Source organism: Sapajus apella, unplaced genomic scaffold (assembly GCF_009761245.1).
Source record: "Sapajus apella isolate SASKATOON/1434 unplaced genomic scaffold, GSC_monkey_1.0 scaffold87, whole genome shotgun sequence".
NCBI classification, from domain to species: domain Eukaryota; kingdom Metazoa; phylum Chordata; class Mammalia; order Primates; family Cebidae; genus Sapajus; species Sapajus apella.
Window position 1 is genome coordinate 7,705,525 of NW_022437027.1, and position 26,764 is coordinate 7,732,288.

General features: G+C 36.0%; 1 long non-coding RNA gene across 1 annotated transcript in view; it reads right to left on the reverse strand.

Annotated features, from left to right (window-relative positions):
* Positions 1 to 17,890: 17,890 nt before the first annotated feature.
* LOC116534468 overlaps positions 17,891 to 26,764 on the reverse strand; it is a 121,164-nt gene continuing 112,290 nt past the window's right edge. Inside the window, exon 3 of the long non-coding RNA XR_004261738.1 lies at positions 17,891 to 18,695. This is a non-coding gene — a long non-coding RNA (uncharacterized LOC116534468). The remainder of the gene's footprint in view (positions 18,696 to 26,764) is intronic.

Below are 26,764 nucleotides of genomic sequence, written 5' to 3' on the forward strand. Positions count from 1 at the left end.
GGGAGTCTAAGTCTCTTTGTAAGTCATTAAGAACTTGCCTTATGTATCTGGGTGCTCCTGTATTGGGTGCGTATATATTTAGGATCGTTAGCTCTTCTTGTTGCATTGATCCTTTTACCATTATGTAATGTCCCTCTTTGTCTCTTATGATCTTTGTTGCTTTAAAGTCTAATTTATCAGAGATGAGAATTGCAACTCCTGCTTTTTTTTGCTCTCCATTTGCTTGGTAAATCTTCCTCCATCCCTTTATTTTGAGCCTTTGTGTATCCTTGCATGTGAGACGGGTTTCCTGGATACAGCACACCGATGGGTTTTGTCTTTTTATCCAATTTGCCAGTCTGTGTCTTTTGATTGGGGCATTTAGTCCATTTACATTTAGGGTTAATATTGTTATGTGTGAATTTGATACTGCCATTTTGGTGCTAGCTGGCTGTTTTGCCCTTTAGTTGAGCTGGTACTTGTTGTTCCTTTATATGTGTAGAGCCTCTTTCAGGAGCTCTTGTAGAGCTGGCCTGGTAGTGACGAAATCTCTGAGTACTTGCATGTTCCCAAAGGATTTTATTTTTCCTTCACTTATGAAGTTTAGTTTGGCTGGATAGGAGATTCTGGGTTGAAAGTTCTTTTCTTTAAGGATGTTGAATATTGGCCCCCACTCTCTTCTGGCTTGTAGGGTTTCTGCTGAGAGATCTGCTGTGAGTCTGATGGGCTTCCCTTTATGGGTAACCTGACCTTTCTCTCTGGCTGCCCTTAGCATTTTCTCCTTCATTTCGACCCTGGTGAATCTGACGATTATGTGCCTTGGGGTTGCTCTTCTTGATGAATATCTTTGTGGTGTTCTCTGTATTTCCTGGACTTGAATGTTTGCCTGCCTTGCTAGGTTGGGGAAGTTTTCCTGGATAATATCCTGAAGAGTATTTTCCAGCTTGGATTTATTCTCTTCGTCGCATTTGGGTACGCCTATCAAACGTAGATTAGGTCTTTTCACATAGTCCCACATTTCTTGGAGACTTTGTTCATTCCTTTTTACACTTTTTTCTCCAGTCTTGCCTTCCCATTTTATTTCATTGAGTTGATCTTCGACCTCTGATATCCTTTCTTCTGCTTCGTCAATTCAGCTGTTGATACTTGTGTATGCTTCACGAAGTTCTCGTGTTGCGTTTTTCAGCTGCATCAATTCACTTATATTCCTTTCTATTTTGTCCATTCTCGTTAGCATCTCATCAAATTTTTTTTAAGGTTCTTAGTTTCTTTGTATTTGGTTAGAACATGTTCTTTTAGTTCACAGAAGTTTCTTACTACCCACCTTCTGAAGTCTGATTCTGTCATTTCATCACACTCGTTCTCCATCCAACCTTGTTCCCTTGCTGGTGAGGAGTTGTGATCCCTTTTAGCAGGAGAGGTGTTCTGGTTTCGGGTGTTTTCATCCTTTTTGCACTGGTTTCTTCCCATCTTTAAGGATTTATCCACCTGTCGACTTTGTAGTTGCTGGCTTTCAGATTGGGTCTCAAATCTTTCAGATTCAGGTTCTGTTTGTTGATGATGAGGTTATTTCTGTTTCTTGGTTTTCCTTCTGACCGTCTGGCCCCTCTGCTGTAGGTCTGCTGAGGTTCACTCCAGGCCCTGCTTGCCTGGGGTTCACCTGCAGCAGCTGCTGAACAGCAAGGGTTGTTACCAGTTTTCTTCTTCTGCTATCTTTGTCCCAGAAGGATACCCGCCTAGTGTCAATCTGATCTCTCTTTTATGAGGTGTCTTTTTGGATATATAGGGGTCAGGGAGCTGCTTGAGGAGACGGTCTCTTCTTTATAGGAGCGCAAATGGTGAGCTGCGAGCTCTGTTGTTCTTCATTCAGAGCTGTTGGGCAGGTACTTTTAGGTCTGCTGCAGCAGAACTCATAAACTGCTTTTTGTTCCCAGGTGCTCTGTCCCAGGGATTTAGGGCTTTATTTATGAGTTTCTGTTATGCTGCCACCTTCTTTTTATTTTTTTTTCCTTCAGACCTGCCCAGCCCAGCAAGGAGGCAGCCTCGTCACTGTCGGCCTATAGCAGCTTTGCTGAGCTGCTGTGGGCTCCGTCCCGCTGCTGAGTGAACTTCCCTGCAGTCCTGTTTATATGGGTGTAGTTAGAACTGCTTTGGCGTTGGTGGCCCGCCTCTGTTGTGGCGGAGTCTCTGCTGTGGCGGGTTGCCTTGGCAACGGCGGGCTGCCTCGGTAATGGCGGACGCCCCTCCCCCACAGAGCTGGACCTTCCTGGGTTCAGCTGCGCTTGCTGTGAAACTCTCAATCCAGAGTTTCTTGTTGCTGTTCTTTTGTGGGGCTGGGGCCAGCCGAGCCTGATCGCCTGGCTCCCTGCCTCAGAGCCTTTTTTAAGTTGGTGTTCCAGTCGCCTGTTGAAGAGGCGCCGGGGTCTGTCTGTTTTCCCCTGCGGCCACTCACTGCGCTGGCTTAAACAGCAGCACTGAGGTTTGTGGTGCTTTTTTTTTTTTTTTTTTTTGCCCTGGAATCTACTGTCCTGGTTCTCTGCTCAGTTCCCTTTTTGAACCGGCATATGGGCAACTTCCCATGGCTCCAATCACCAGCCAAAAGGGCCCCCGGACCGGTGTTTTTTGTACGGAGAACCGCGGCTCCGGGGCGCCCACAAAGCAGCCGCGCAGGCCAAAGCAGCGGCGCTGGCCGGCACAGCTGCGCTGGCCGAAACAGCCACGCTGGCGACCATGGAGCACCTCCGCCCGGGAATTTCCTAGTCTGTGGGCAATAAAAACGCGGCGTCCACTCACCCTCTGTGCTTTCACTGGGAGCTGCAATCCTGAGCTGTTCCTAAACGGCCATCTTGGATCGTCCCCCCAAACTCATCATTTTTGATGGCTGCATAATATTCCATGGTGTATATATGCCACATTTTCCCTGTCCAGTCTATCACTGATGGGCATTTGGGTTGGTTCCAGATCTTTGCTATTGTAAACAGTGCTGCAATGAACATTCGTGTGCATGTGTCCTTATAGTAGAACGCTTTATAATCCTTTGGATATATACCCAGTAATGGGATTGCTGAGTCAAATGGAATTTCTATTTCTAGGTCCTTGAGGAATCACCACACTGTCTTCCACAATGGTCGAACTAACTTACACTCCCACCAACAGTGTAAAAGTGTTCCTATTTCTCCACATCCTCTCCAGCATCTGTTGTCTCCAGATTTTTTAATGATCGCCATTCTAACTGGCGTGAGATGGTATCTCAATGTTGTTTTGATTTGCATTTCTCTGACGACCAGTGATGATGAGCATTTTTTCATATGTTTGTTGGCCTCACGTATGTCTTCTTTTGTAAAGTATCTGTTCATATCCTTTGCCCACTTTTGAATGGGCTTGTTAGTTTTTTTCTTGTAAATCTGTTTTAGTTCTTTGTGAATTCTGGATATCAGCCCTTTGTCAGATGGGTAAACTGCAAAAATTTTTTCCCATTCTGTCGGTTGCCGATTCACTCTAATGACTGTTTCTTTTGCTGGAATGCACTTATTTCTATAAAATTCTCACAAGTTCTAGAAAACTGGAAATGAGATATTATTGCTGTTTTGGTTCTTATTAAATGGTACACTTCTTTTGGTTTCTGGATTGTTTGCTACTGTATTTTACATTATGAATATTGAAGAATTATTTAGTCTCAAAAAGACTGTTTTGGAATCTTTATTTGGGACCTTCCTATTTATGTCACCCCAACTCAATATTTTCAGCACAAATTTTAGGAAAGATGAAGAGTTAAATATTAACTTTTATGATTTCATTTATTTATTGAGAAAAGTACTGTGTGTATAATGCCCCCTTTCCTGAATGAAGAGGGTAAATGGAATGATATATTTTCTTTCATTGAACACGGCACATTTCCTCTTAGGGATTGAGTTAATTTCCTCTAAAAATGTCCCTCTTCACCATCTCGTGGTCTTCCCCTAATTTCAGATGCTCATTCACACAATAAGGCAATATTCTTCATGGAGTAATAAAAACAAAATATAACAAAGATAAAAATCAGATCTGGCATTTAGGAGGCAGTTTTAATATGCTACAAATTCTCACATCCTTAGACTGCTGCAGAATTAATAGACTTATTGTATGTCCTGTGGACCCATGGAATAGAAATAACTGATAAGGAAACAAATAAGCTAAAACTATAGTTAAGACATCTCATTTGTAGTGATTGATTAAAATTTGGTTCACAAAGTATTATTTGTGACTGATGCAAAACACGAAGTCAAACCAATTAAGGTCCTTAAAGAACCCAGAGTACTTGGCTGCAAAAATCATGTTTACTGTTGTTTTCAACTTGAATTGTTTTATATTCACCTGAATTTTCCACTTCACTCGCCTCATTCCTCAGAAACATCTCTCATTATTAACTTTGTTTTGCTTGCTCTCTCTCCTGTCCTGCTTCCCCGTCTACTCTCCTTACCTCAATTCAAACCCCAGCAGATCTTTTTAGTGGCACCTTTATTTAAGTATTAATTTAGCACTTTCTTTAAGATTGTCATCTGCCAAGAACACTATCCTCTCATAGCTCTACTTCCCTTTACCAAAAACAAAAACAAAAATAAAAAAATAATACCTATTTTCATAAATATTCTCCAGTAATACGTGGTAATCCTGGTTATGACCCTTCAAATTATATTGTGCTACCACTACCTTCCTTTGTTAAGCCTGCAATGCATGTACACTAGGCTGCATTAAAAGAAATGCAGTACACTCTGGGAGGAAATTGCCCCACTGTACTCTATTGTTGTCAGGGAATGCCTGAAGTGCTTCATTCAGTTCTGGACACTATGTTTAAAAAGAGACATTGCAAAAAAGAAGATAATCAGTGGGAGGTATCCAGGATGTTAAGCAATGTTAAAAAGATATCAAAAGATAGTTGGAGGGAAGTAGGGCTAGTTAGTCTGGAAATAGGGATATTTAAGAGAGGTCATGTGTCCTGCTCTTTAAAATCTGAAGGAATTAAAATCTGTTCTGTATTTCCTCCAAGAACCGAATGAGGTCAGTGGGTAAAGATTATGAGGAGACCATTGTAGGTCAATAGAAGGAAGCAAATCCTGTTGACTTCACTTCTGTGATGTATGTTGATCTTTCCATTCCCCTTCACATAAACTCCAGTCCAAGATACACTTATGTCAACTGCATTGATAACTTTTGATCTGGTCTCACTGTTGCCACTCTTTTTGCTTCTCCAATGCATCCTCCAAAGAGAAAGCCAGAGAGTACTTTTAAAAAATTATTATTATCCTTTAAGTTCTGGGATACATGTGCAGAATATGTAGATTTGTTACATAGGTATACATGTGCCATGGTGGTTTATTGCACCCATCAACCCGTCATCTACATTAGATATTTCTCCTAATGTTATCCTTTCCTTTGCCCTCCATTCCCCAGTGTGTGATGTTCCCATCCCTGTGCCCATATGTTCTCATTGCTCAACTTCCATTTATGAGTGAGGACAAGTGGTGTTTGGTTTTCTATTCCTGTGTGAGTTTGCTGAGAATGATGATTTCCAAATTCATCCATGTCCCTGCAAAGGACATGAACTCATTTTTTTTTATGGTTGCGCAGTATTCCATGGTGTATATGTGCCACATTTTCTTTATTCAGTCTGTCATTGATGGGCATTTGGGTTAGTTCCAAGTCTTTGTTATTGTGAATAATGCTGTAATAAAAATAATAATAGTAAAAATACATGTGCATGTGTCTTTATAGTAGAATGATTTATACTCCTTTGGGTATATACCCAGTAATGGGATTGCTGGGCCAAATGGTATTTCTGGCTCTACATCCTTGAGGAATTGCCACACTGTCTTCCAGAATGGTTGAACTAATTTACACTCTCACCAACAGTGTGTAAGTGTTGTTATTTCTTTACATCCTCTCCAACATGTTATTTCCTGACTTGTTAATGATTGCCATTCTAACGTGAGATGGTATCTCATTGTTGTTTTGATTTGCATTTCATTAATGACGAGTGAGGAGCTTTTTTCATATGTTTGTTGGCCGCATAATTGTCTTCTTTTGAAAACTGTTCTTATCCTTTGCCCACTTTTTAATGATGTTCTTTGTTTTTTTCTTGTAAATTTATTTAAGTCCCTTGTAGATTCTGGATATTAGTGCTTTGTCAGATGGATATATTGCAAACATTTTTTTCATTCTGTAGATTGCCTGTTCACTCATGATAATTTCTTTTGCTTCGCAGAAACTCTTTAGTTTAATTAGATCCCATTTGTTAATTTTGGCTTTTGTTGCAGTTGCTTTTGCCCTTTTAGTCATAAAGTCTTTGTCCATGCCTATGTCCTGCATAGTTTTACTTAGGTTTTCTTCTAAGGTTATTACAGTTTTAGGTCTTACATTTAAATATTTAATCCATCTTGAGTTAATTTTTGTATAAGGTGGAAGGAAGGGGTCCAGTTTTACTTTTCTGCACATAGAAAGCCAGTTTTCCCAACACTGTTTATTAAATAGAGAATCCTTATCCCATTGCTTGTTTTTGTCAGGATTGTCAAAGATCAGATGGCTGTAGATGTGTGGTGTTATTTCTGAGGACTCTGTTCTGTTCCATTGGTCTATATATCTGTTTTGGTACCAGTAACATGCTGTTTTGGCTACTATAGCCTTGTAGTATAGTTTGAAGTCAGGTAGTGTAATGCCTTCAACTTTCTTCCTTTTGCTTAGGATTATCTTGGCTATACGGACTCTTTTTTGGGTCCATGTGCAATTTAAAGTAGTTTTTTCTAATTCCGTAAATAAAGGCTTTATTTTAGTTTTTTCTAAGTCTGTAAATAAAGTAGGTTGTTAGGGATAGTATTGAATCTATAAATCACTTTGGGCTATATGGTCATTTTCACGATATTGATTATTCCTATCGATGAGCACGGAATGAGTTTCCATTTGTTTGTGTCCTCTCTTATTTCCTTGAGCAGTGATATGTAATTCTCCTTGAAGCCGTCCTTCACATCCATTGTAAGTTGTATTTCTAGGTACTATATTCTCTTTTTAGCAATTGTGAATGGGAGTTCACTCATGATTTGGCTGTCTCTTTTAGTCTGTTATTGGTGTATAGGAATGCTTGTGATTTTTGCACTTTAATTTTGTATCCTGAGAATTTGCTGAAGTTGATTAACAGCTTAAGGAGATTTGGGGCTGAGACAATGGGGTTTTCTGAATATACAGTCATGTCATCTGCAAACGTAGATAATTTCATTTCCTCTCCTCCTATTTGAATATCCTTTATTTCTTTACCTGATTACCCTGGTTAGAACTTCCAATACTATGTTGAATAAAAGTAGTGAGAGAGGGCATCCTTGTCTTGTCTTGGTTTTCAAAGAGAATGCTTCCACCTTTTGCCAATTCAGTATGATATTGGCTGTGGGTTTGTCAAAAATACCTCTTATTATTTTAGATACCTTCCATCAATACCTGATTTATTGAGTGTTTTTAGCATGCAGGAGTGTTGCATTTTATCAATGGCCTTTCTGACTCTATTGAGATAATCATGTGGTTTTTCTCATTGGTTCTGTTTATATGATGTGTTATGTTTATGGATTTGTGTATGTTGAACCAGCCTTGCATTCCAGGGATGAAGCAGACTTGATAATGGTGGATAAGCTTTTTTATGTGCTACTGCTGTCTGTTTTCCAGTATTTTATTGAGGATTTTCACATCGATGTTCATCAGGGATATTGGCCTGAAATTCTCTTTTTTTGTTAGGTCTCTGTCAGGTTTTTGGTTTCAGGATGATGCTGGTCTCATAAAGTGAATTAGGGAGGAGTCCTTCTTTTCCTATTGTTTGGAATCGATTCAGAAGGAATGGTACCAACGTCTCTTTGTACTTCTGGTAGAATTTGGCTGTAAATTTGATTGGTACTGAGATCTTCTTGTTTGATAGGCTATTAATTACTGCCTCAATTTCAGAACCTGTTATTGGTCTATTCAGAGATTTGACTTCTTCCTGGTTTAGTCTTAGAAGTGTATATATGTTTCCAGGAATTTATCCATTTCTTCTAGATTTTCTAACATATTTGCATAGAGATGTTCATAGTATTCTCTGATGGTAGTTTGTATTTCTACAGGATCAGTGGTGATATCCCCTTTATCATTTTTTTATTGTCTTTATTTGATTCTTCTCTCTTCTTTATTAGTCTGGCTAGTGGCTTATGTATTTTGTTGATGTTTTCAAAAAATCAGCTCCTGGATTCATTGATTTTTTTAAAGGGTTTTTTGTGTCTCTATCTCCTTCAGTTCTGATCTGATCTTACTTATTTCTTGTCTTCTGCTAGCTTTTGAATTTGTTTGCCTTTCTTCTCTAGTTGTTTTAATTGTGATGTTAGCTTGTTGGTGTTAGATATTTCCCACTTACTCCTGTGGGCATTAGGGCTATAAATTTGCCTCTAAATACCCCTTTAGCTGTGTCCCAGAGATTCTGGTATGTTGTGTCTTTGTTCTCACTGGTTTCAAAGAACTTATTTATTTTTGCCTTACTTTCATTATTTACCCAGTAGTCATTTCAAGAACAGGTTGTTCAGTTTCCATGTAGTTGTGCAGTTTTGAGTGAGTTTCTTAATCCTGATTTCTAATTTGATTGTACTATGGTCTGAGAAACTGTTTGTTATGATATTTGTTCTTTTGGATTTGCTGAGGAGTGTTTTACTTCCAATTATGTGGTCAATTTTAGAATAAGTGCTATGTGGTACTGAGAAGAGTGTATATTCTGTTTTAGTCTGCTGAAGTTGTTAGTATAGCTGCCCCTTTCCCCAGGTGCTCTGTCCCAGGGAGATGAGAGTTTTATCTATAAGCCGCTGACTAGGGCTGCTGCCTTTCTTTCAGAGATGCCCTGCCCAGAGAGGAGGAATCTAGAAAGGCAGTTTGGCTACAGCAGCTTTATGGTACTGCAGTGGGCTCTGTTCAGTTCTAACTTCTTGGTGGATTTTTTTACACTGTGAGGAAAAAATCACCTACTCAAGCCTCAGTAAGGGTAGATGCCCCTCCTCCCACCAAGCTCGAGAGTCCCAGGCTGACCTCCAACTGTCTGTCAGTGAGAATTTCAAGCCAGTGGATCTTAACTTGCTGGGCTCCATTTCACTGAGCAAGACCACTTGACTTTCTGGCTTGAGCCCCCTTTCCAGGGGAGTGAACAATTCTGTCTCACTTGTGTTCCAGGCTCTACTAGGTTACAGAAAAAACACTCCCACAGCTAGCTTAGTGTGTGCCCAAATGCCAACCCAGTTTTGTGCTTGGAACCCAGGGCTCTGGTGGTATAGGCACCTAAGAAAATCTCCTGGTCTGTGGGTTGTGAAGATGGTGGGAAAAGCATGGTATCTGGTCAGGACAGCACTCTCCCTCACTCATGGCTTCCCTTGGCTAGGGGAGCAAGTTTCCTGACCCCTTGTGCTTCCAGGTGAGGCCATGCCCCACCCTGCTTCAGCTTTTCCTCCATGGGCTGCACCCAGTATCTAACCAGCCCCAATGAGATGAGCTGAGTACCTCAGTTAGAAATGCAGAAATCATTCGTTTTCTGCATTGGTCACACTGGGAGCTGCAGTCTGGAGCTGCTCCTATTCAGCCATCTTGCCTGGGACCGAGATTTTTAAAACCTAAATAAGTTTGTGCTTTCTCCATCTAAATCCATTGTAGTATTCTCTCACTTGATAGAAAAGTATAAAATCTAAATTCCTTTGCATTGCTTATAAGGTCCTAAATGATCCACTCTGCCTTCTTTGTTTCTGTCCTTTTCTTTCTTGCTCCATATGTTCTAGCCATACTGTCCATCGTTCTTTTTCAGAAAGAAAACTAAACTCCTTGTCAAATTCAGATCTGTGCATGTGCTGTTGCCTCTGATGGAACACTTGGCCCACACAGTCTTCCACTGCTGACTCCTTCTTGTCATTCAGCATTTACTCAAAGTCTTCCTGCTTAGAGAGTCCTTACCCAGCTACTTGTGCTGAAGGAATTCTTTCTTTTTATTGTTAAAACTTTTTGTTTTAATTTTTTTCCAATGGTCCTTATCATCCTTTAAAAACATCGATTCATCTTGTCTGCTTTCTAATTGCAATGTTTGATTCATAAAAGCAGAACTTTGTTTAAGTACTATATCTACAATGCCAAGGACAATGTTGGGCCTATGATAAGAATCAGTAAAAATGTGTTAGACTTGGATGACTCTATAGCACATAATATTCTAAGATTTTATAATTGTAGGTCTCATCATTCTTTAATTCATCAGGTCCATAAACAATTGCAGTGTGGGTTATTTTTTAAGTGAATTCTTATTTGCATTTAAATATTGTATCAACAGCGTATTTTGTCTATTACATGATAGCATAGTGGTTTAAAGTATGGTCCTGAAGTCCCTCAGATTGTGTGGATTTCTATCCAGGTTCTGTTGCATAACATGGTAGTTATACAGACTCTTTGCACTTAATATTTTAAAATATTTTTATGTGCAAATTGTGGATATTAACATTGCCCCTTTCCTACAGTGTGTTTGGCTGAGAAAATCAGAAGAGATATGTATAGTACTTAATATAGTGCCTGGCATACGCTAAATCCTCAAATGTTAGCCAATAGTAGTAGTAGTAGTATTTTATGTTTTTACACAATTGTGCAACTGTCAAGCCAGTAGTTTTACATGAAAATAAGTCAATAGCAAGGTAAACTGAGTAATGGCCAAAAATTTAAATACATCTTTAATGTTGTTTAGCCTAGAAAAATAAATGTACACCATTTTCATGCGATTTCTCCTAACCTTATGTGTTTTTACTGACAAGTGATAAGTTTTCTAATAACTTCAGAGAAAGAGAGGGGAAAAGAACATGGATTCAATAAAAGTGCCTTTTTATCTTTGAACCCTTGTATAACTCAGGAATTTTCTTATTCTAAAAGATCCTAATATAAAAATTAAAATTCACAGAGATGGCAAACAACTGTACCCATATTGTATATATATTCTAAGTTGTTTTACTTGTGTGTATTGTTTTGGAGCTAGAAAAAGGAAAAAAATTACATTGATGTTCAATATCAAGTGAAATACATATTTTTAAAATACCAATAGTAATGTAACAAACATTACTTGGCAGAAGATACAAACTTTACACGCTCTTATCTGTTTACATAAGGGTATATAAAATCAATACAATAGATGCATAATTATGTGTATCTACTGAGCATTAAAATTCACCTTAAGTATTAATTCTTCATTCATATGAATAATTAAAATTTGCTTTATTTAAGCTTTTAAAAGTATTTTTGAGAACCAGCTTATTTCTAAGGACTAAATGTCCTTGATATATGCTTTTGATCCTCATTTAATGAAATTCTTTTCTATTTTTCTTTGTGCCACATAGAAAACAGGCAAACCTGCAGTTTGTACTTCATGACTAGCCTTAACTCTTGTTGAAGTATAGCATAATTATAGTCCTGTCAAAACATATAAGTAGCTGTGGACAATCTTTGGTACTTGTAGTTTTCATGCATATTTATAATCTTAATAATTATCTATGCAATGCTTTGTTGTTACATTCATTGGTCTGATTTCTATTTAGAAAAGATTTCTTCCTTTAAGAATATGCAGCCATAAAAAACGATGAGTTCATGTCCTTTGTAGGGACATGGATGAACCTGGAAACCATCATTCTCAGCAAACTGACACAAGAACAGAAAATCAAACACCGCATGTTCTCACTCATAGGTGGGTGTTGAGCAATGAGAACACATGGACACAGGGAGAGGAGCATCACACACTGGGATCTGTAGAGGGGAACTAGGGGAGGGACAGCAGGGGGTGGGGAGTTGGGGAGAGACAACATGGGGAGAAATGTCAAATACAGGTGATGAGGAGGAAGGCGGCAAACCACATTGCCATGTGTGTACCTATGCAACAATCTTGCATGTTCTTCACATGTACCCCAAAACCTAAAATGCAATAAAATATATATATTAAAAAAAAGAATACGTGATTACTCAAATAGTCCACCCTAAATGTTGTATTTCTTTGGCATAGTAAGTCTGATTTTCTTAGCATGGCAAATCTCTGACTTGTGAGAAAAGTAAATTGAAAAATGAACCAAATTATTTCAAAGAGAACTCAAGGAAATATGCTTGTAGGAATTTCAACAAGTGCCCTGTTAGTTAAATAAAAATTATTTGAAGGCTGAGTGTCTAGCTAAGCTCCTAATTTCTCTGTGCATATTTATCATTAATTAATCTATAAATGTAGTTACCCATGTTTATGGTATATATAGTGGTTATTGTTACAGAAATCAGGTGTTTCATCAAACATACTTATTTAGCACAAAACAAATATAGTGTCAGCCTCTTTCACTGAACTCTCAGAAACTAAAACTTAAGTATGCATTTTCCAAAATTTAATGAAATCCCATCAAAACAGAATGTCACAGTGCCGGTTGTCTCTTGTTTGGTTTTCTAAAGCTTTATTTGTTGATTAAGTGGCTTGCATCTCTACAAGGCCACCACTCACTTTTCTAAGGCCTTGACCACAGGCAATTCAATTGTTTGGCTGTTAAATTTTTCAGCAGTCAGTTACTATTTGAATATTGTCTACTGAAAGCCCTATTTTCTGACAAAAACCACAGTAAATCACTGGATAGATACTTAACCCTCCAGAACCCAACCTAAGGGAGTCAATTCTTCTCATACTTGAGAAGTTGTAATAATACCTGAGAAATGCTGCCAGGGGAGCAGAATATGCCTATACATGGGTTATTTAAGCTTCGAATAAGTAAGAGTTTTATGCTGAAGATACTCATGAACCATGATTTACACACAAAACAAGACTACTAGACTATCCCACTGGTACCCTGCCAGGGAATTATTTTCTAGCAGGAGATGTTACATTTATGCCCATCCAACCACATCTGAAAGTTTCTTATGTATATGAGGCTTTCTGCAATGACCCCTAGTACTTGATAGACAGGCAGCTGTGGATCGTATAGTTGCTAGAACAGTGTCCCCTCCCTTATTCCTGGCTGCATGGGCATTGTATCACTGGCTGTCATCTCCCTTCAGGGTACTTTTATTTTTAACAGTGGCAAGCATTTGAGACATGATCAACTGTGGTTGTAGGATTAGGGATAAAGAATTAAGGTGTACTGCTAGTTGGAGAGGAGAGCCCACAGGAGCATATATATCCTGGTCTCTCATACTAATAGGGATGTATGCAACAAGGCACTGGCATTTCTTCTAACCCTAGTATCTTAGTGACATCAGTTTAATTTCTACTCCAGCTAGGTAATAGGAGATATGGGAATGGAAGACAATGGAGTAAACCCAGGAAGAGAAATAAAAGGATATAAACTATGGTGGGTATAAAACCTTGACAAGAGACTTAGTCTTTTATCCTAATTTAAAATAATAATGTTTGTCTGGGCACAGTGGCTCACGCCCATAATACCAGCACTTTGGGAAGCCAAGACGGGTGGATCACGAGGTCAAGAGATCAAGACTATCCTGGTCAACATGGTGAAACCCCGTCTCTACTAAAAATACAAAAATTAAGTGGGCTTGGTGGTGCTCGCCTGTAGTCCCAGCTACTCGGGAGGCTGAGGCAGGAGAATTGCTTGAACCCAGGAGGTGGAAGTTGCAGTGAGCCGAGATCGCTGCCATTGCACTCCAGCCTGGGTAACAAGAGCGAAACTCCATCTCAAATAAATTAATTAATTAATTAATAATAACGTTTACTATTAACCAAGAATGCAAATTTATGGCTGAAATTTTGTGAGAAAGAAATTAGTATACAGAACAATGCAAAGATATTCAAGCACCAACATGAACAGTCAAATTCATGGGGACAGGCAGGTAAACAGGGGAATAAGTAGAGATGGCATGATGACAGTGTCACCAGGATGAATGATATTGAAGTATTTAATTTTGTTTACCATATTGATTTAAAAAATTATGATTTACTACCGTAGCAGAAAAATCCACCCTTGAATTACATTTCACAACTTATGGGACTGATTTAGTACATTTTCCAAATTTAGCCCTTGTATCTGCTAGTTCCAATACCTTCTTTCCCTTTGGGAAATGGTTTGCAGTGGTACGGGTCTGTTCATTTGCCCATCATCCCTTGCCACACTGTAAATTTCAGATAAGAGATGCAATGCAACTTAGAACTATGAAACAATGTAACTGGTCCCAGTTACATGCTTTAAATCAGGTAAATAGACACAGATGTGATCAGATACCACTGATATGTTGGATATTTGGGACATCTGAGTCATTAATCAAGATTTTCTATTCCTCTAATGCATTGTAAAGAAATAAGACTTATTTTTTTCATAAAGTAGCCTATTCAAATAGAGACTATTATTGTCTATTGAAAATTTTATGATCAGTGTACCATTAAGTGGCCGGTGTTCACTACAAGGTTGACAAATGCACCCTTTCAATACATAATTGTTATCTTTATGTTTGGTGTTATGCAGTGTTTTTTTCGACTTCTTATTAACTTCTGTTCGTCACTTTCAGTGTAGAACTTAACAGTTTATCCTCTGTTTCTTCAGGTATAATGTGGAGGTAGTTTCAACTCCATACTCTTCTGTAAGACTTTTCACACTTACACTACAATCCAGTTTCTCCAACAGTTTGACTTGCTCTGCAATAAACATAAATGCTGCTTTTTTTCTTATCATTATCATCATAGGGATATCTGCAGATTTTTGACATTTTCAACATCTTTACATCACAGAGCAGAGAATAAGCAAAAAATAAAAATAAAAAAAATTATACTGAGTAATGCACATAGGTCTTGGTCCCATGGGAGCATTGTGGGGAACCTGCCCTCAGTATGTCCAGCCTGCACACATGGTGTGGTCCTTTCAGTGAAGCTAGAAGATAAAAAGAAATAGTTTATTGTTAGGTTTGTTATGTGAAACTAAGAAAAAATCTTTGAAAATGTGACTGACATCTGTATACAAAAGTAATATCATGTAAAAATCCTTAGTGTTCTACTCAGCCATTTCTTACCTTAATTTGCCTGAAACCTAAAATTCAGTCATAAAGAATGTATAAAAAATAATTTACTTTGGGAAAAATAACACCAAAATCTGCTGCTAAATGTAATTATTTGGTGCAAACTTTATTGACTTTTTATGATTAATAAGACCTACCCAAAACTATTTTAATTTTTTTATTTCTATATAAAAGTCTGTTTAATGAGAAAATAAAAGAAGGAAGATATTTCGGATAGTATTATTCAAAATAATGCAGAGTTAGAAAAAATCCTATGACTGTTAAATAAATTATAGTGGACAAATATAATTGGATATAATATATAAGCATTAAAATTATGTTTTGAGACTTTTAATGGTGTAAGAACCCTTTGTGGGCATGCTTGCATGGACAAATATGAGTGTATGCTGAAAGGATGTATCACAGCTGATAAGGACTGGAAGGGTCTTTTGTCCCTTTGGAAACTGAGTCAACTGTGTGTTTTTGACTGTGAATAATCATATGATGTTAGGTGTGGAATTTTCACTTGTGGCATCATATCAGCACTCAAAGTTTTGAATATTGGAGAATTTTGAATTTCAAATTTTGGATTAGGAGTAATCAATTTGTATAAAATATTTAACCAACTTTGACCAATATATATGTATTAGTATATCTCTTTTAGTCCTCATGAATATTTTAGCACATTTTAGTGTAGTCAAGAGCCTATTATACTTAGAGGGCTATATCCTACTTTTTGACTACCTTTTACTTTTAAACAAGTTCTCACATCATTAAAAGTCTCACAACATATTTTTAATGCTTATATATTATATCCAATTATATTTGCCCACTATAATTTATTTGACAGTCATAGGATTTTTTCTCACAGTGCATTATTTTGAATAATACTATCCTAAATATCTTCCTTATTTTCTCATTCAACAGACTTTCATACAGAAATTTAAAAAAACTAGTTTTGAGTAAGTCTTATTAATCATAAAAAAGTCAGTAAAGTTTGGACCAAATAATTACATTTAGCAGCAGATTTTGGTGTTATTTTTCCCACAGTAAATTTTTTTTTAGACATTCTTTACGACTGAATTTTAGGTTTCAGGCAAATTAAGGTAGCAAATGGATCAGTAGAACACTAAGGATTTTTACATAATATTACTTTTGTACACAGATGTCAATCACATTTTCAAAGATTTTTTTTCTCTGTTTCACATAACAAACCTAACAATAAACTATTTCTTTTTATCTTCTAGCTTCATTGAAAGGACCACACCAAATGAATCATGACTGATTTTCCCCTTCTTCTCCTTACGCACATCTTCCATTCACTCTGCAATATAAACTATTCTTCCTTGTTTCTATTTTCCTCTCCTGCCTTTATGACTTTTTGAAAGACTTTAAGTAAACTCAGTAACATCTTTTCCTTCAGTGATATATCGGTTCCTAGTACTGTTGTGACTTTACTATCAGTTATATGTACCCAATAATTCAGAGTATCTCAAAAACTAGAACTTTAATTAGTGTTAACTAGATGACCTATACACATATTTCCATGCACAGAAAATATTGTTACTTGCATACAGGAGTACATTCTAAACATGCTCAGTTGTGTCATGTTCTTACATGTTAACCATCAACAACAAAAAAGATGACTAAAATTCTACTAATCTGAAATTATTTTGCTTGTTTACAGTGTTGTGGTTTTGGACTGATAGACCAACATATGCATTAAAATTCCTTTGTTTTCTGAGACACAGCTGTTTGGGTTTTGAAGGCAACATTCTTTTTACTTCAAATGCTTGACATAGACTTTTTCTTTAACTGGATAGCCTAGAAATAGTATCTTTTATCTCTTTTTTCTTTCAGATACAACCATCGCCATGTTTCAAAGTAAAATATGAAGCTGCTTTTCCATCAGCATGGTTAAAAATTCATTTATCGATAAATAGTCTTGCTTAAGTTCTCTTCATTCTGTCACAATAAATCATCAATAATTTCAAAGAATGTTAAAATTAAAATATTTTTAAAATAATAATGGTTGTTATGGATACTGCTAAGTGCCCTTCATTGTGGAGTGGTGTATTATTGTGAGGTTATCAACCTTTAACCCTATTAAGACTCTATTTGGGAAAATATCATAATATTTTTATTTCAATATGAGTTGTACAATTCTGAATAACATGATGAGATAGTGCCTAATGGAGTAATTTTGAATTGAACTTATTTTTTATTTTTTATTTTTTTAGATGGAGTCTCGCTCTGTCACTCAGGCTGGAGTGCAATGGCAAGATCGCAGCTTACTGCCAACCTCTGCTGCCTAGGTTCAAGTGATTTTCCTGCGTCAGCCTCCCGAGTAGTTGGAACTACAGGTATGTGCCACCACACCCAGCTAACTTTTTTGTATTTTTAGTACAGATGGGGTTTCACCATGTTGGCCAGGCTGTCCTAGAACTCCTGATCTCAGGTGATCTGCCTGCCTCAGCCTCCCAAAGTGCTGAGATTACAGGCATGAGCCACCACTCCCAGCTTTGAATTGAACTTTTGGTGAAAGAAAATATCTGTATATAAATGACAAAGTTTTCTGATACCAATAAATAAATCCACTGGCTTATCCTCTATTTAATTTAAAATCAGTAACGTAATGATTTTTACAAAGGACCTACACTAAATGAACACCTATTAAGTATGAAGCATGGTTTATCTTGCCTATGAGATCACAGGCAATAATCCACACATCGCCACCATATTGTTATGCATAGTGTGTATAAATAAGTATGGACAGCCATATGATGGAATGCTACTTAACCAATAAATAATAATTGGTAAATTGGCTTCCTAATGTGGGAAATATACAATATATATCTATAATATAGACAGTAATTATAGATGATTATTTCTTTGTGGTTTTCTGTATTTTCATTATTTCTGTTTTAAGCATATCACGTGTTTATAATTACAGAAAATGATAAATGTAGTTGTAAAACATACCTAGTCACAGAAGTGGTATAAATATAAGTAAGTATAATATTTTAAAGAGCTACAGATCTATTAAAATGTACTGTTTCAGAGACTTTATGCTAAGTGGTAGGGATGCATTATCCCTACCCTCAAGAAGCCTGTTGATTTGTAGCCAAAGTGTTAGGGCAGTTCAAAGAAGGACAGATTATTTTGGTTGGTATCCCAGATGCCAGGTTCTTATGAAACCAGAAAGCCTGGAAGGTCATAATACACAGAAAAAACCTCAACTCCCTGTAAATGACATAAAAGAAGCATCTGAAAACTGTTAGAACTAAAGAAAAAGACTCAATTCAAGAGTTTAAAAATGATTAGACTAATCGAAAACCCAGTTTTCTGTTTCATAAATATCATACTTGAAGAAGGAAAGGAGGCTGGGAACTGGCACTATTTCAAACACTTGTTTTAAATAATGGAAATTTATAGTTTATAAATATTGAATTTCTCCTACACTTTAATATAGTGTATCCTCTTGGATATAGACCGTTCATTATAGAACATTGTTAGAACATGTTAGAACATTATAGAACATGTTCCCATGTTTCCAATTTTATTAGAAGTGAAGAGGACTTCCTGTGTTCTATGGCTGTGCCAGGTCAAGAAGGTGGTAGAAGTTGGAGCAGGGTTAGCTGTCACTGTTCTGTCTTTGTGGTGATGTAGACCAGATGAAGGTTCCTTCCTTCATGGCCACTGGAAGGCTGGGAATATGAATGAAGGACTGTCAACTGTATTCTTTTGGTGCAATAGTAGAATATTAATTTGGAATTTCTAAGTTTTAAAAACAAAATTAGTTTTCAAAGAATAAAAGGGAATATATAAGCTCATCCCCTATTATTCTAATTTACTATCCCGAGGGTAAGGATTTGTGTAAAATTGTAATTTTAAATCTTTCCTGAGGACTTAGAAACTTCTGTTTCCTGCCTAAAAATAGACTTCTGCATGTCTTCTATGGTGAAGGTTTTAAACATGGCAATGACAACATCAATTAAAGTGATTCAAGATTTTTAAATGGCTAACTTGAAAAGAATATTAGCCCATGCACCTGGGATGCTAGCTTACCCAAAGACAAGGCTATGACATCTATGATTTTTAAATTCAATGATTCAATAAAATGGATTTTATTTACTTGGTAATTTAAAAAATTTTAATTGTTTTGATTTGGATAGACTTTTACATATTTTGTTGCTTCTCCCAGTGATATTACCTGAATTTACCCTTTTCATGTAGATGTGTAACCAATTTAATTTCCAGATAAAAATGGATGGTATTTTAGATTTTCTGCCTAATATACATGTTGGTAAAATTTCTGTCAAAGTATATGAGGATCAATATAAGCTTTTAAGTGTTGCAGTGTGAGTAAGAAGTGACTCACTTGCTTTTGAACTAAACTCTTTGTAATTGGAATTTTTCCTCTATGTTTTTTAAGGTCTACAGTGAACCAGCCAATAATGGTGCTTCAATATGAACTTTATAGAGGTTATAGTCTTCAGAAGGGAGAGTAATATACGGTTGCAAGTAGAAAGAAAAAGACTTCCCAAATTACACACCTAAAGCCCTGTGTTTCCAGCAGAAAAAAAGCAAAGAAAAAAGTTACTGCAAAAAATAAACTGCAACATATAATGGTAGTTGGTAAAAATTTATTAGTAGCACAGACCTGGTATGAGAAAACATTTATTAATAATTGGGTGTGCAGAGTGTGTGGTTACATAATAGATCCCCAGATTAGAAGAATTTGCAGACCCAAATTCTTAGCATCCTTTAACTTCTTCTTGCCTTTATCTAACTTTCAAACATTTGGCTCAGGATCAACATAGAGAAGCAATCTGATTAGACATTTTGCTATCAGTATGACAGCAAACAGATGTTCTTATCATTCTTTTTAGCACTGTACAATTGATATATATTGTCCATTTTAGATGATGCTTACTATGTGTATTTAAGTGTGTATGTATATTGTAAGATTATATAGATAGATGTATAGTTAGATGAATAAATAGATCAGTAGATAAATAGATTTAAAAATTAGGCTGTAAAGTTGAAAACATTGAGGAAGCACTCCAGAACATTAGTCTGGGCAAAGTTTTCTTGAGTTAGACCTCAAAAGTACAGGCAACTCAGGCAAAAATGGACAAATGGGATCACATCAAGCTAAAAAGCTCCTGCACAGCAAAGGAAATGATCAATAAGCAAAGACACAACTTATAAAGTGGGAGAAAATATTTGCAAACTACCCATCTGACAAGAAATTAATAACTAGAATATATAAGGAACTCAAACAAATCAATAGAGAGAAACAAATAATATCACTAAAAAATGAGCAAAAGATCTGAATATACATTTCTCAAAAAGAAACACAAATGGTCTCCTTTTTCTTATTGAACATTTTTTCGTGTTAAACACGTCTGAAAGTGGTCAACTGGTATATGAAAAAATGTTCAACATTATTAGTCATCAGAGAAATAAAAATCAAAACCACAGTGAAATATTATCTCATACCGGTTAAAATAGCTTTTATTAGAAGACAGAACATAATGAATGCTGGCAAGTCAGGGAACCCTCTGGTGATCTAGTGTTCAGTAGCACAAGAGGGCAATTATATTCAACAATAATGTATTGCATATTTTAAGATAACTAAACTAGTGGACTTGGAATGTTTTTAACACAAAGTAATGATAAACGCTTGAAGTGATGGTTATAACAATTACCCTGATTTGATCATTACACATTGTATGCTTATATCAAAATACTACCTGTACTCCATAAATATGTATAACTATTACATATCCATAACTATTAAATATTTTTAAGTTAAAAAAGATTTTTGATTTTTAATATTAAACAGAGTAACTATCGTTTCTCTGGGTTTGCAAGAGGGTCTTCCTGCAAAATCAAATGATATTCCTAATTTTTCAGGTTCTAAAAATTTATGTTTTAGGGATTTTTTCCTCAGACCTAATATTCCATCTTTTATAATTGCAATTTCACACCTCACTGTAAATCAATTTGCTGTAAGATTTTTCTGCTGTTGCACATCCAGTTAATTCTCATGAAGTGCCCTACCCCTTACTCCTGTCTCCTGCACTTAATGTTTCTAGACCTGGTTCAAATGTGTTTTTCAATTCAAAACCTTCCCTGAGCTATCTAAATGAAGCTGATAACTTACTTCTTTGATTGTGTTTATACAGAGTATTTAACCCTAATTATTGTGTTCATCACATTAAGTTACATTTATTTTGTACCTTTCTTGCCATTAGACTGTGAGTTGTTAAGGATATATCTTCTGCCTTATGTGTCTTGGTAACTGTAGCAACTGGCATTTGGTCTTACAAATTGTTCATTGAATGAATATGTGATAAAATGAGTTTGTGTTGGCAGTGAAGGGGGAGTCTTTAAACCCTGAATGTCTGAGGGAGAATTCAAGGGGAGAGAGGTGAAGGAGAAAGATACCACTGTGCGCACTGGAATTACCGATGATATTCACTTACTTAGAATGTCATTTAGAGCTGAACTTTGTGCCAGTGACAATCTGAGCTGAGCTTTGTGTACCTAAAGCCAGGCCCTTGATTTGAACTGCTGCTATTTGAAAAGCCCATGGGAGATTCTGACCCTTAGAGTTCCCTGAAAGCCTTTTCTTAGGAGCTTTTCTGCTTGTTACAACCACCTATTATGATCTATCTCTTGTGGTAATTTCATAGAAATCTTCACCGAATTTTTCAATTAATTCTTGAAGAATTTTTTTTTTCATGGACAAATAGATGGTTTCAAAATACTGAGGAGCTAAAAGAAATAATGTTGCATGTAGGAGGAGGGAAATTGCATTTTAGACACACAGATCTGAATGGAGAGATAATTTACACAGTTCTTCAATTTAATACCTGTCAATAGTTACAACTGTGCTGTCATATTGGGAAGATCAAGGTAAACATTTCAGGATAGATTTTAAAATGGGTATTTGTAAACATATAAAAATAAATCTGACATAAATTTTTATTTTTTCTGTAGGAATACTTCATCTGGAATTAAAAACCTACCTGAGAGAGAAAAGTAATTTTAAATCTATTTAATTATATTTTATAAACGGACTCTGGAGAACTAGGAAGCAGTTCAAGGTAAGTGTTAGGGTTGTCCTTCATTCTCAAAGAAGACACTGTCAAACTATGAACTACTTCACAAGCATTTGTGTGAAATAAAGGCACTGAAAGTCTCATGATGCTCTGTCTTATTTATCTACCTCTATTTATTCATAGAATGCATTAGTTTAGCTCCTTAATTATTTCTTATCTACTTACTGCCTATATAATTCATATTGAAGAATTTTATCATTAAATTTAGGATTTTTTATTTGCAACTTTGACAAGTATATTACTCCCCAGAGTAGTAAATGTTTGCAAATTTAGTAACAGATTTATGAAAATAAATTGGCCTCCCCAGCAAAATAGAAGGTAGGAATTATTGCAAACTCTTTTGCCCAAGGCGCTGAGCTAGGTACATAGAATCCTGTGGAAATGAATTAGTTTGTAATAGCCAAAAATGGAGTGTTGAAGGAAATGCAGCAATAATGTTGATCTTAGTTATAAGGGTAAAATAAAATCACTGGAAAAACCTCTCCTAGTTTTTGACAAATGAATGAATATAGCTGGCTTCTTCCTCTTAATATAATTCGGTAGATCTGACGCAAATGCTAGTCAGGTTGATTCTGAGAAACAAAAAATTAAATACTGAGAACTCTTAGAAAGACATAAGCTAATTCAACATATAAATGGAGGAAAGAACAATTTAGATATGAAAAGAAATGGTTGCAAAAACAGCAGAAGCTTGGAGAAGAACTTTCGAGTTATAATTTATGCCTTTCCCAGACATTTTGGCTGGATCCTGATGATTTTCTCTTCTTTGTTCTGCCTACCAGGACCAGTTAGGAGGAAAGGAGAGTCCTCAAAATATCTAACTGCTTACTGTGGGGAGATGAACACGGAGAGTGATTTTGCCCAATTGCAAAGTTAGAAAATCTCAGACTTGAGGTGAATTCCTTCACCTTATACCAGATGAAAGAGAATTGTGGAACAGAAACTCAAAAAATAAATATAAGTAAAAGCTTAAAATAAATATAAGAATTAAATATTCTCAAAGATATAAGGAAGAATAATGGAAAAGATGGCAAAATAATGTATTTTGAAAAACATAGAAAGAATTCAATAGATAAATGAAAATAAAATAAATACAATTGGGTTACAAACTAATGACTTTAAAGATTAAGTAGAGGAAAATTTTTAAAATGTCGTCAGAAAGAGATACAGAAAAAGAGAGGAAAGAAACAAAATTTGGAGATAGGGCAGATGGATATGTAATTCTTAACCTTTACGTGGAAGGTTTTCCAAGAAACTATATTTTTAAAAAGTGAAAGAGAGGAAATATTTGGAGAAATAGTGGCCTACCATTTGTAAGATTTAAAGAAGAAAAACATTGCAAAATTTCACAGTGCCAAACCTTATAGATATTTAAAAAGACAATACAAACATACTAAAGTAAATTTTAAAACATCAAAGACGAAGATATTATTAAAGTTTTCTAACAGAAAACAGTATTTATAAAAAACCCAAAAAACAAGAACTAAATCACTAATAAAATTATTGTTAATGTGATATAAAAGGACTTTCAATCTGAAATGTTATATGCAACTAACAATAATTTACATGCAAAGGAAAAATACTTACATATTCTTAGACAAACAAGAACTCAGAACTTTCATTGAGTAAATGACTCTTTTGAAAATACTTTCAGGAAGTACAACAGTAAATTGTCAAACCTAGAAAAATCTATTAAATATATAGAAGGTACTGGTAAGGAAACAGCTCAGTAAATTTTTTTTTGTTGCTAAAACAAACCTAAAATTGATAAAAGATTCATAAAGCTCAGAGTTTAAAATGTAGAAAAATACAAACGCGGTGGCAGGGCAGAAGAAAATGAGAGACGAGAGAGAGAGATGATATGGATATGGGTATGCATAAGAAATGCGTAGAAGAAAAAAGTAATGTAGATATTCATCATTGTTTACTGATAAATAATAAATAAAACACAATATTAACTTTCATACAAGAAGAAGAAACCTTCTTGTATGAAGTTGAATGGAAAGCATGAAAGGCAAATTAAAGTAATACACAGAAAATATGCAATAGAAAAAAATCAATTAAATATAAAGAAAGAAATGATGGTTTCCAGATTCATCATTCTCAGCAACCTGACACAAGAACAGAAAACCAAACACCTCATGTTCTCACTCATAAGTGGATGTTAAACAATGAGAACACATGGATACAGGGAGGGGAACATCACGCACTGGGGTGTGTGGGGGGGGGGGAGTTAGGGGAGGGATAGCGGGGGTAGGGAGATTGGGGAGGGATAACATTAGAAGAAATATCTAATGTAGGTGATGGGGAGATGGAGGTAGCAAACCACCATGGCATGTGTATATCTATGTAACAATCCTGCAAGATCTGCACATGTACTCTAGAACTTAAAGTAAAAAAACAAAACAAAACAAAAAACTAAGTGGAAAAAAAAAGAAACGAGTCTTAGTAACAATTGCAATAAATGTAAATGTATTAAGCTTACTGACAAAAGACAGAGACCTTCAGAATGGATTAGAAGAAACATCCAACAAAATATAAAATACAAAATAAAGCTTCAAACAAAAGATGATAAAAGTTGAGAATAAAGGTAAAACTTACAACCATAGATAATGTTGGATTAGTCTATTACAAGTGTCTCACTGAGGACAACTCTAAGGGCAAAATTTTAACATTATTTTTATGTATATGGAAGAGTTGATGAGATCAGGCCAAAATTAAAGGGAAGCAAGAAAAATAAACAAGTATAAGAGCAATTTTGATGATTATATGGCAAATTGGAACTATGCCTCTTCTTTGAGAACTGTCCTTTTTCTCTAAAGGTCTTTTGTCCATATACGGAAATCTAGAAGTCCCTGAGAATTTACTCCTTCCACACATCCCTTGACCAATGGCTCACAAAGGTAAGAGTATAGCAAGTTAGCTCTTTGCCTTGGACAACTCAGGTGTAACTTACTCCAGCATTCTCCTGCAAGATCAGGCCAAAGCTATATTTGCAGGACTTTATCTGAGACTGCACCCTAGCTTGGCTTTCTTCTCTTCCCCCTTCTATTTTCCATGCTACCTTGCTGATTTATACAGGGAGTATTGCCTTTCTAAATTACCTTTTCATGAATCTTTGCCTCAGGATCTGCTTCTGGGAAAGCTAACCTGAGATACCATCTCTAATATTGTTCCTTCCTTATTCTTTCTAGTTTTTATTTAAAAAAATTATTACTCCAATGACATGTGTATTAAAAATTTTGTTATTCTCCATGTCTTTTAACTTCTCTTTAATGTTTTCCAGCTACTTGTGTTTACATGTTACCTTATAGACAATTTTTTCAGCTCTGGAGTCTAGTCATTAAATTTCCCATTAACTGTATCTAATTTGCTCTTTACCCATCCATTGCAGTTTTTTACTTCAGTTATACATTACTTATTTCCAGAAGTTCCATTAGGCTCTTATGCAATATGATTTGCATTTGTATAGCTTTACTGTTTTTTAATGCTATATGTATATATATATATATATATATATATATATATAATGCTATATATATATATATGAACTTTTATTTAGACGAAATGAAAAATAATTTTATATTCTACATCTAAAGTCTTTCTGCCATCTATTGTTTCTGTTGGACTCTACCAAGTGGTTTATTGCAGTTATTATTTTATAAATTTTGACTGTAAATTCATATTTCTTGGAACTTTATCTGTAGAAATCCTTTGAAGCCTGGATGGAATGTGAAGTCCCTCAAAGATAATTTGCCTAGGTTTATCTGAGATCCCTTGAGAAACTACTATCTGGGACCACTTTAAATAGATTTTTGGATTTAGGTTTGTTAGGCCACTAAGTCAATGTGGCTTCAGTGTACAAATCAGCGTGAGGAGTGTTTTTTGGCTATGAATGCTCAAGTGAGGTATTCTTTCTGAATTTAGCACAAAAATCATAGTGAAGATTTTTTTCTTTGTCTTGTGCTGTAAGGTAGGTTTATTTCTGGTACACCCCATACACAGGGTATAGCCATTTAGTGTCCCAGCATTATGTAGGTATGCCCTACTAGATTTATCACTTTGGTGAGCTATTGTCAGGACAGAGCTCTCCTCCCAGGGACCATGGTGGTCATCTATATCCTAATACTTTTTTTAAAATGGTATTTTATTGTGTTTTAGGTTTTGGGGTACATGTGAAGAACATGCAAGATTGTTGCATAGGTATATACATGGCAATGTGGTTTGCTGCCTTCCTCCCCATTGCCTATATCTGGCATTTCTCCCCATGTTATCCCTCCCCAACTCCCCACCCCCTGTTGTCCCTCCCCTAGTTCCCCTCACCCACAGACCCCAGTGTGTAATGCTCCCCTCCCTGTGTCCATGTGTTCTCATTGTTCAACACCCACCCATGAGTGAGAACATGCGGTGTTTGATTTTCTGTTCTTGTGTCAGTTTGCTGAGAATGATGGTTTCCAAGTTCATCCATGCCCCACAAAGGACATGAACTCATCATTTTTTATGGCTGCATAGTATTCCATTGTGTATATGTGCCACATTTTCTCTGTCCAGTCTATCATCAACAGGCATTTGGGTTGGTTCCAAGTCTTTGCTTTGTAAACAGTGCTGCAGTGAACATTCATGTGCATGTGTCCTTGTAGTAG